This window comes from Leucopleurus acutus (genome assembly GCF_964270905.1).
Source record: "Leucopleurus acutus genome assembly, chromosome: 1".
Classification (NCBI taxonomy): domain Eukaryota; kingdom Metazoa; phylum Chordata; class Mammalia; order Artiodactyla; family Delphinidae; genus Leucopleurus; species Leucopleurus acutus.
Window position 1 is genome coordinate 54379984 of NC_139142.1, and position 12360 is coordinate 54392343.

The window sequence follows — 12360 nt, forward strand, 5'->3', positions numbered from 1 at the left end:
TTAACATCCAGTTCTACTTCTTAACCTTTTTTTTTCCTTTGTAAGACAGCACTTTAGTTAGACATGATTTAATTAGATACAATTATTCTGTGGCTGGATGTTTATTAGATTTTCACTTACAGTATATTGACTCAGTATTGATTCACATTTGAAGAGTGAGGAATACAATAAGTTTTAAATATTACAGGTTTACAGGTTTTCTTCCTGGTGTGAATATGGAGTCAAAAATCCAGTTTACATCTCTGCAGAGAGAAAAATTGTTATCCATATCTTTTTATTTTATACATATTTAACTAGAGATAATTTATTGTTAATTTTGTCAAGTTATCATGTGTTAAGTCCCATTTATTTTAAAATCCTAAGCAAAAAGTTCCAAGTTTGCCTTAAAAACGAGTGAAATTAAAGAACTGGATGATAATGCCTATATTTTTGCCTTATGAATTGTGCTGTATCATAAACCAGAGATGGTTTTGATTTTAACAGGATTTTGAAATTTTGTAGATGTAGAGTACTAATATCTGTACTCTCTTGAAAAGAATGTGATCTAGTTGTGGATTATGTTAATGTTTAAATGTTTTTGTATATGTATTTTACCTCTGAATATGTATCTTTTTAGCATCAGGGTTTTATTTTTGTTTACATAGTAAAGTGGCATTTAACTTGTTGAAGGTTGTATTCTTTTGTCTTTTATTTTTAAAGTTCTTTGTGTGTACTATTGTGGTAATGCTCTGTACTGAGTATGGTTAAATTTCATTTAATGTGAAATATTAAAAATAAATTTGAGAAACAAGGCTTTGTGTGTGTCCATTGTTGTGAATTGACCCAAGCTAACTTTGTCATGCTTAACTCTTAGGTTCTTTTAGGTAGATAGTGGCCACAGAAGTTGAATTGGATTTGGGATAGCCACTCCTTTACATCCTGATTACCAGGTTATAATGAAAACATGTCTTAGGCTAAATACTGCTGCACATTTAGACACTTATTAAAGAAACATTCATTAACAAAGCAGGCACAAAAGAGTTCAGTTGATAAGTTCATTGCAGTCCCAGCTTTTTATCTTTTTAGATTCTTGAACCAGCCTTCTAAGAGGGTTTACTTGAGGCAGACATGGCAACATTCTAGAGGTTTCTGTTATTTTTATGGCCAGCATCAGATAACCAATAGACCTCCTAAAGGAAGAGCTGTAAACCTAGGTACTATCTTTAAGGAAGTTGTGAACTACAGGCCTGAAAGGTTTCTGATAACCTGTCCATACAAGGGTTGGAAATGTATTTGTAGACAGTCTACATATCTTGAAACTTTAATTTCACCAGTAAGAGCAACTTTTTGGTACCATGTTAGGCTACAAGCCACTATTTCCCAATAAATATCCCTGACATTTAGTATACTAATTAGCAAAACATTGGATACGGATCAAATTATGGATAAGAGATGTATTTGTAGCTGCCTTGAGAATGGGTTTCCTGGTTAGCATGCCAGCTAACCATCCCTCAGATGCATTCTTAATAAGGGCAACTCCTAGAGTTGAAGTAGAAACTTAACATATATGCTGAAGTATTTAAAGTATTATAGATGACATATGTTAATACATGTTTTGAGAGTGCATATTAAAATATTGGACTTAGATTTCTTGACTGGATGCCTTTGAAGTTCTGCTTTTTAATTCTAAGACATGCACAGATAGTTCTTACATTACCCAGAAAATCTGTCAGCAGACAGTTATTAAGAGCTTAATATGTTTAAGACATGATGGAAGGTATAGAGGAGTAACAAGCCTTATCTTACAATCTGCTTGAAAAAGACACCTCGGTTGCTTTTTGGGGGTATTTTTGTTTTGTTTTTTTCAGGGAGGGAGAATTGAAGAGATAATGCTACTCTAGCAGAGCTCTACTGGTGCCTCTCATGTTCTTTCTAAAATTACTAGATGCTTCTCTTGTTTGGGGCCAGTACAGTAATGGAAGTAGAAGTTTGGAAGACTGTGATGAGAGGATTGTAGGAATCAGCAATAGACTCATAATGGGATAAAAAACCCGTTCCAGGTGTCCAAACTCAAGGCTAGGAGTAAAATTGAGTTCTGTGTCAAGGTAGTATTAAAACAGTACACATGGGTTTTGATATGTCTTCCAGGCTTTTTTTTGAGGGGCGGGGTGTTGGGTCTTGGTTTCTGTGCGAGGGCTTTCTCTAGTTGCGGCGAGCGGGGGGCTACTCTTCATCGCGGTGCGCGGGCCTCTCACTGTCACGGCATCTCTTGTTGCGGAGCACAGGCTCCAGGCGCACAGGCTCAGTAGTTGTGGCTCACGGGCCCAGCCGCTCCGTGGCATGTGGGATCTTCCCAGACCAGGGCTCTAACCCCTGTCCCCTGTATTGGCAGGCAGATTCTCAACCACTGCGCCACCAGGGAAGCCCCCTTTTTTCCCCCTCTTTTTAATAGAAATGGAATCTGCATGTACCCATCACCCAGCTTCAACAATTAAGCACATTTTGTTAATTCTACTTTTCCTTATCTATTCACCCTCTTATTTTTTTTTGGCTGAAATATTTTAGAGAGAATCCCAAACATGCAATATAATATGACTGGTAAATAATTGAGGCTGCATCTATAAGTGATAAGGACACTTAAAATTTTCATTCTGTAAGCTACACCAATATAATCACACTTAAAAATTGAATACTTTTATTTAGTATAGTCTGTATTCAAATTTCCCTTGTTGTCTCAAAATTTTTTTTCTGTTAGTTGGTTGAGTCAGGATCTAAATAAGGTTTATACATTGCATTTGACTGTTACATCCCTAAGTCAATTTTAATCTCTACCAGTCACTGCCCTCCTCCCCCTTTTCATGCCATTTACTTGTTAGTAAATGTGATTGTCTAGTAGTTTGTCCCACATTCTAGATCTGGCAGATTGCTTTTTGTGTGTTTTGTTTGACTTACTGTCCTATTCTGCAAATATTCTATAAACTAACTGATGGCTGCAGAGTCTTCATTAGATTCAGGGGTTTTTTTTGTTTTTTGGTTTTTTTTGCAAGCATAGTTGATGCTGCATATACCTCCTATTGTATTGCATCTGAGGCATATTATGTCTGGTTATCCCACTTTCAGTGATGCTAACATTAATCATAGTTTGGGTTCAGTTGTCAACCTGATGCCTTCGTTATCAAGTTCCCCATCAAACTCTCACCAGATGGTTTTAGCAGCTATGAGTGACAACTGCTGGATCCATTATCATATTGAGTTGTAAAATAGTAGTTTTCTAACTCTACCATTCCTTCTGCATTTATTAGCTGGAATTATATAAAGGAAAGCATTTCCTCATCACTTATCTGGGTACCGTGAGACAAGGTCTATTAAGGAAAGGCTGGGGAAATTGTGCGATTCATTCCTTTCTCAATCTTTAATGAATTAGTGCCCTAAAAAACTCCAAAGGTGATCAAGTGTCATGAACTCATGATTTTTTTTAATATATTTGTTTGAATATATGTGTTTCAATCAACACATCTTAAGCCTGTGTATAAGATTAAGTTCCATTGAAAGCCTCCTTGCTTTTAAAAAATTATTTTCACATAATTTAAAATAAAGACAAACTTAACAGAGAAATTGTAAGAGTAATACAAAAAATTACTATATACCTTTCTCAAGGTACACCAGTTTTTGACATTTTGCCACACTTGTTTTATCATCCTTTCATCTTTTTCAAGCCATCTGAAAGTAGGTTGCATACATTGTCTTTTTATCCCTTAATACTTAAGCACATATGTCCTAAGAATAAGGATATTCATTCTCTTATTAACCACAGTTCAGGTATCAAATTCAAGCATTGTTGTGTTTTGGCTTTTCCTTTTCCTTTTCTTCCTCAGATCTAGAATCTCTAAATGGTATTTAGAGGTCCCAAGGTTTTGCTTGTGTTTTCTGCTACTGAGTTGTCCTTGCTTGTAGGCTATTCAATAGGCAGAGTCAGGAAATGCCTCCTTTAAAATTTTGCTTTATTTTACTTAAATTCTTGGATTTTAATGGTTTTTTTCTTAGCTTGAAAATCTTGGTTTCTATCAACATTAACATAATTTAATTACCTATTTGATTTGTTTTACAACATACTTATAATGTTTTCAAAATAACAATACTGATATAAATAATAAGACCAATGAATGTAGTTGAGTCCTTTGTGACATTTTTTGTCCTTAATATATTTCACAAGGATCAAAAATAAAGACACTGGTTTTAGAGTCAAATGAAGTAATATTTTTATTTGGTTAAAACATAATTGATTCATGTACAGTGAGGCTATTTTAACTGAGGTTTTAATTTTTAGAAATATACTTTCTAATCTAATTTTATTTCTAAATTATGTGGAATATTTACTTGACTACAAAGTTGAAACTATACGAGAAGATGCATTCACGGAAGTTTTGTCTGCATTTCCATCTCTTTCACTCTGTTCATTTTTATTACTGTATAGGTAATCATTTTTATTAGATGCTTGTTTCATTATTTCATTTTGAAAAAATCCCTCCCCATTTCCTTACCAAAAAAATAGCATACTATAAAAACACTTTTTTCCACTTAAAATATTCTAGAGATTATGTCATGTTAATATGTTGAGATAATTCTTAATCTTTTTTACAATTACATAGTACCTCGCTGTGTAGATATACCATAGGACTTTTATCTAGTCTTGTGCTGATGGACATTTGGGTTGTTTTTAGACTTTTGCATTTACAAATAATGCCACAATGAATCGCCTTGTGCGTTTGTGTTTTGAGCACAGATTTTTAGAAGTGGAATTTCTGGGCTGTAGATGATATGCAATTTTCCTAGATCATGCCTCTTTTAGTTAAGGCTGCCATAGGCTAAATACCACAGACTGAGCAGGAATTTATTTCTCATAGTTCTAGAGGATGGAAGTCCAAGACCAGGGTGCCAGCATGGTCAGGTTCTGGTGAGAGCTTCTTCAGGGTTGTAACCTGACAACTTCTCATATCCTCACATGAAAGAGAGTAGAGAGGGGGAGTAAGCTCTCTCATGACTTTTATAAGGACACTAATCCCATTAATGAGGGCTCCATCTTCATGACCTCATCTAATCATGATTACCTCCCAAAGAGCTCACCTAATACCAACACGGCAGCGGTGTGTGTGTGGGGGGGGCGGGAGTAGGGTTTCAGTATTTAAATGTCGAAGAAACACAAACCTCCCGTCCATAACATTGCCCAGTTCTCCCAAGACGTACCATTTTCCATTCCCATCAACAATAGAAAAGAGTACCTTATAGGCTGTTTTATTAGTTCACCTACGCAGGGTCCTATTAACAGGTAACACTTGGGGGCTTCCCCGGTGGTGCAGTGGTTAAGAATCTGCCTGCCAATGCAGGGGACACGGGTTAGAGCCCTGGTCTGGGAAGATCCCACATGCCGCAGACCAGCTAAGCCCATGCACAACTACTGAGCCTGCGCTCTAGAGCCCGCGAGCCACAACTACTGAAGCCCATGTGCCTAGAGCCCGTGCTCCTCAACAAGAGAAGCCACTGCAATGAGAAGCCCGCGCACCGCATCGAAGAGTATCCCCCGCTGGCCGCAACTAGAGAAAGCCCACGCGCAGCAATGAAGACCCAACACAGCCAAAAATAAATAAATAAAATTTATACATAAAACAAAGGTAATACTTGGTCTCATGTTCTTTTTGGTTCAAATTATGTCTAATATTAAAATATAATTAAAGACATGAAAAGCTTCTTATTTTTAGAGTACATGAAAAGTGCCTTAAACCTTATTAAGGCAGGATCTAAATAAGGATGAACCAATCACTTTTGTTGTCCTGATTAGAAAGTATTGGAAAGGATATTCTTGTGTGTGCCCTGAGGACAGTTAGAGTTTAAGTAAGCAGGGGTCCTAGAATCTAATAAAGTAGGTGTTTTCAATGAATAGAGGACTATGTCTCAAAAAGTTTTAGAGCCAGATGGCAGATAAACTATTTTGGACTGTATCTGGTGGATAAACGATTTTGAGCAGGAACAAGATATGATATTTCATTACTATTTAGTATCTAGGAAAATTTAAGCTATTCACTTTCCTCCAACATTTTTACTTTTGCTTTATTTGTTTTTGCTTTTCAAACTAATTCATGAATTTAACTTTTTTTCTTTTACTTTTCTGATATTATAGTTTGTTCTGTGAGCTTATTTGCCACAGAAAGAGCAACAATGGTTTTCAGTGTGAACTGAAAACTTCATTGTGAACTTGAAATCTTCACACAGAATTTATTCATCTCCTGCAGCAGCACTACTTATCTACTAATTTAATTTCTTAATGGAATATTGAGGACCTCCCTGGTGGTCCAGTGGCTTAGACGCCACACTCCCAATGCAGGGGGCCCGGGTCTGATCCCTGGTCAGGGAACTAGATCCCACATGCATGCCGCAACTAAGAGTTCACATGCCTCAACTAAAAGATCCCTTATGCTGCAACTAAGAACCGGCGCAGCTAAACAAATATTTTTTAAAAATAGAATATTGAAAGAGGAGTCAACAGTAACTGTAGCGGGACTTCCCTGGTGGCACAGTGGTTAAGAATCCGCCTGCCAATTCGGGGGACATGGGTTCCAGCCGTGGTCTGGAAAGATCCCACATGCCATGGAGCAACTAAGCCCATGCGCTCTAGAGCTTATGCTCTAGAGCCCGCGAGCCACAACTACTGAAGCCCATGTGCCTAGAGACCATGCTCCGCAACAAGAGAAGCCACTGCAATGAGAAGCCCACGCACTGCAAGGAAGAGTAGCCCCCGCTCCCAGCAACTAGAGAAAGCCCGTGCGCAGCAACGAAGACCCAACACAGCCAAAACAAAAAACAAAAATAACTGTAGCAAACACTTTTATGGTGCTTACTGTGTGCTGGGCACTAAGTGCTATAATAATAATTCATCAAATCTTCACCGCAACCTTATGAGATATATTCTATTATTATCTCCATTTTACAGTTAGCAAACTGGGAACAGAAGAGTTAAGTAATAGGACCAAAGCCACACAACTAATGACAGAGTCCAAATTTGGACCCAGGCAATTTGGTTTCAGAGTCTAGGCATTTAACTGCCATACTCTTGCCCCTAATTGACATCAAGAAAATCAGTAGTCGAGAACTGATGGTAATAAAGAGAATCCAGTGGTAATGTGATCACGTAACACGATTCACCTCAAAAGTCTGAAATTCCATTATTTTTTCCCTAGGTGAAAAATGTCAATCCTGAATTAAGTCTTCTGGCATTTCCATAAACTCTCTAGGGACGGGAATTCCTAACCCTTTTCAAAGAAGAGCTGAAGAAAGCAGAGAGGAGGCCAGAAACATGAGGGTTGTGGAAGTGATGAAGAAATCCCAGAAGTCAATTTACAGGTATAATTTGAGCTGGGTTGTTGTTGGCAGAGAGCATAGTCAGCCTCACCAAAGACAACACCATTGTATGTTATCCCCAAGCTATGAGTGCTTATAGTGTCGTAGAACTGAGGGAAAATTGTACTTGCCTTGCCCAAATTTTAAAGGCCAGAAAGTTCAGGAATGGGTCTCGCTCCATCCTGTACATTCTATATTGGGGAGCTTCTGCCACCTAGTGTTCATGTAGAAAATGGCAAGAGTTTGGATTCACCAATCCTGTCCCTCCACAAGTCCAGGAGTATTTAAAGAAGACTGGTCCCAATGGCTGTCTCATTTTTTTCTCAAGTTATCTTCCCTCCAATGAGAATTAGAAAATATTTGATATTATTAATTCTTTGTGGAAGAAAGAATTAATAGAAAGAAAGAACTTCAGCTACAATAAATTTCTTTTAAAATTTGATGGGGTTTGAAATTTGTTTTATCTTTAATTTTAGGAGTTATAGCTTTCTAATGGAAGTTTAAAATGGTTAGGCTTTGTAGTTAGACGTAGAGGCAATAATGAAGCAGACGGAAAGGGGACAGGGCACAACCTTTAAAAGAATGACATAGCCATTGAGGACACAACAAAAACTGGTTGGAACCAACTAGGTCCAAGATGGCAGAAGATTCAGCTTCCAGTAGAACTTGAGCCTCATTATACATTCACTGTAATGTATTAGCATGCTAAATGACACACCCACAGGCACCATGACTGTTCTGAGACCAACCATAAAAGGCCAAAAAGTGGGCGGTGGCCCAATTCCTGGAAATCTCCACCCTTTCTCCAAAATAGTTGGAATAATCCTCCCACTCATTAGCCTGTGAAATTATCCAGCTGATAAAAACTAACCACCCCATATTTTGGGGCCTCTTGCCTTCTGAGATGGCCCACACTCTGTCTGTGGAATGTGTTTCTCCCAAGGCTGTTCTTGCCTTTTGAGATGGACCACATTCTATGGAATGTGTATCTCTCTAAATAAATCCACTTCTTACCTATCACTTTGTCTCTCACTGAATTCTTTTTGTGACAAAACATAAAAAACTTGAGCTTCATTAAGTCCTGAGACCTGGTGTGGGATCTCAATTAAAATGCAGTGGTTCAAGTCCCAATCTGAGTTGTGCAGTTTCAATTGCCTTTGAAATCACAAGTTGAACAATCTGTAGTCTCTTTCCTCCAAAACCTCCTCCAGGGATGCTAGGTAGCAACTGGGAAAGGACTGTTTCAAAGACCTCACAGCAGTTGTCTGTAGAACCGTCCCTCCTCTGTACTCAGAGCCTGAGGTGCTCACCCTGCCATAGTACTTCCCCCTGTACAGTCATCATTGATTGACTCACCGTTCCCCCTTTTTAGACATGTGCATACCTCCAGGGCAGAAATCATTTCTAATTCTATTAGCAAGTAGTGGATATTAAGTATGTATTAAATGGATGCTGTAGAGAAAGTACGTCTGCTATTAACTTGTTCCAGCTTGTAGCCCTCAAATCAAGCTTAGCTTGCTTGGGCAAAGATTTCCCTAACCAGCTAAGTATTTCATTTAAGCTTTAACCTGGTGTCTTCTTTGTTTTTTTTTTGCGGTACGCGGGCCTCTCACTGTTGTGGCGTCTCCCGTGGCGGAGCACAGGCTCCAGACGCGCAGGCTCAGCGGCCATGGCTCACGGGCCCAGCCGCTCCGCGGCATGTGGTATCCTCCCTGACTGGGGCACGAACCCGTGTCCCCTGCATCGGCAGGCGGACTCTCAACCACTGCGCCACCAGGGAAGCCCTAACCTGGTGTCTTCTTGACCTGAGCACAAATCAACTCTCCTGTGTTTCTTGCCTTCACTCCTCTCCTCCTTTCCTTCCTTCCCGTATGTTGGTTATGCAGAACTATTTATCGTGCTGGTTCCCCCACTCTTCACAAACTCTCTCAGCCAACTTTTTCCTACTCTACTCTTAAAGCAAGCTAATTATGCTCAGTGTACTTTGATTTTTCTTTGTTACACTCTCTGTTGGATTAACAGGGAAATATAGAAAATCTATTTGGTTGTATCTGTTTGGGGACAGTCTATACCATCAGGGTCTTCTTGCTTCCCGACTCTGGCACCTGGGATACTAGTTTTGAAATGTAGGTAGAGGAACATAAAGGAATGACATCTTTCATAAAATAGAATAAGGAGTTCTTGAAAATTTGAGAAAATAAAAGCATCTGAAGGCAAGTGTCCAGGTAGAAAGAAATGTCTGAACAGGTGGCCACTGCAGTTTCCTTCAGAGTCTCACTTTCCTGTACACATTTTGTCAAGCTGATTACTTCTATCACTGCTATGCTGGCCCCCAGGAGTATACACGTCTTTCTTCAAAGCCGGAACTCCCTGGTTCTTGGTTTTCTTCAGTACTGTGGAGCCATGGTGGGCTTTTCAAAAAGTCTTTACCAGTATGAACCAATGATTATCATTGGGTGGAGAAATCATGGATGATCATTTTCTTCTTTACAGCTTTTTTGGTTTTATTGATTTCTTACTGATTTATGTATTATTTTTATAATCATCTGAAAAATTAGACTTTACAAAATTCAAAGGGAAAACAAGCAAGTAATAAAAATATAGCTAAGCATACAAACAGCAGGTTTCTAATTTTACCACACTGTTGTCTGCACAGCTCATCGGCTCCCCAAGCTCTTGTTCCATACCACATCAATTTTGAGGGCCTTACCAGAGTAGCTCACTTTTTCATTTTCAGTGGTACTCCTTTTGATACCTTATAGACCTCATTGAGAAAACAATGGATGGACTGTGGAACTGATTGCTCTTTGAGGGTAAATAATTTTATATCCTCAGGTAGATATCAGCATATAAAGAAAGCTTCTAGCTACAGAGGCCTCCCCACCAACTTCCTCAACTTCCCAGAAATAAAGTAAAAGCGTGTATTTCCTGAGATCAAATTAAATTTGAAGTTAAAGGCCATCCAGTTGACCAGACAGTGAACCCTGGGCCAGTTGGGTGGGTAGGAACCCTGTTTGTTAGTAAGGGATCAAGTGGTTAAAATGAACTTCAAAAGCTATGTGATCTTAACTTTTGATTTTAACAAAGGAAGGTGAGAAGAATATAAATGTTTGCTTAGGCTGGAGTTTAGTAGTAGTAATTGCAGTCATTTTTACATGAACTGTTTACCTTTCCTGCTTAGGTATAGTGCATTACAATTATTGTCAAATAATTAAATGTTATTAACTCATTTAATTATAAAACTAAACTGTTGATATATGCTCAATACGTACAGCTTTTTATGTGTCACAGTAGTCATCTGCTTATATAGCTTAGTTGTTTGCTCATACTCTTAAGAATGAAATAGAACCTAGGATTCACCCTAGTAAGCATGCCTGTGGTAGTGATCTTTGTTCCTCTTTCTCTTTGATTGGATCCGATCCAGTGACAATGCCTCAGATGTTAAGTCAACCCTAATAATGAAAAGCTACTTTGAAAGATAAATCTAAGATTATTTGTTAAGTTTTGGGTGGCGGGTGGGTAAAGCTTCTTTGGCTGAAGAGAGGTTGGAGACTTCTTAAATGTTGGACATTTCCCCTTAAATTTGCTTTGTTTGTTCTTTTTCTCCCTTTGATTGAGGTGAGGGTTTTAAAATCATTTCTGCTCTCCCCATAGGTATAGTTGTGATTTGTGGCACTTTGATTAAAAACATATTCTGATTATTCCCTCGTATCTTTTGCCCATCCCCACCCCCAGGATTCCGATTTCTCTGTTTAAGGTTATAAAAATACCCTCACCTTCCGTACCCTCACCTTCACATTTTGTGATAATCTTGTTTACTTCATATTTTTTCATCCCTTTTCTACTCACTATTTGGTCAGCAGGGAATAATTTCTTCAATTACCACCATAACAGCAAAATACCTATTATCCTTAAATCCTAACCATCTGGGGTCCAGAAGCCATACTTAAATTTCATTACACATTAATTCCGTTACTGATATGATATGTAGAAAGAAATGTCTGAACAGGTGGCCACTGATATGGCCATTACTGATATGTAGCTAATGACCTCTGAAAAGGTCATTAGTAATAGAGAATCAAGGAGACTTGCCTGTACATGAAAGAGGTAGAAAAAATATTTTTTATTAGCATGTTCAAGGTAGTCAAGATATTAACAAACATTTTAATCCTCACAACAACCCTGTGAGGTAGGTAAGTCATTGTTTCGTGACAAACTAGTATTATTCCAAATAAAGTGCAATTTATAAAAGAATAAATCTGCATCAGGAATAATTTCGTTAATGATACCATTTATGTATATGCTAATATTTGTGTTTTTGTGTACTTTGATTCATGCAGTTGATTCATGCAGTAAGGTGTCCCCAGAAAAGTTTACTATAAATCAAATCCTATTTAAATACATGTGGGAACAATTTAAATAAACTCTGGGGTGAATTTTTTTAATAAAATAGATCACTTTTTGAGCAAATACTATGAATATTCCTTTCTTACACAAAATAAAAAGGCATCCTCATCAATGTTGCACTCACATTTATTCATTCTTCAGTAAGTTATCTCAACATGGCACCAATGCAATGCAAGACTTAATTTATTGAATTAAACCTTAGCAATTTGGTATATGGCAGTGAACTGTGTTGCTGTATAGAAATCTCCAAATATATTGCGCTCAATCTCAACCCAAAACCTAGGATGGACTAATTATTGAAAACACTAAAATAAATGATGACAGATTTCAAAAAGTATTGTCCCTTGAGAACATTACTTATTTTTTTCCTTTAAATTGCAAAAGGAAAAGAGATCTTAGGGTCTTTGAAAAGAAACATAATATTCTGATAACTATAAACTTCTGGTGATTTATATTACAAATCAAAGAAAGCCTCATGCTATCAATTTACTTATAAGGGAGCACACAGATGTTATCCCCAAAATTTACGTATTTTTTCCTCTGTGCCAATATGACTTACTAGGAAGAGAAATGCAGTTGACC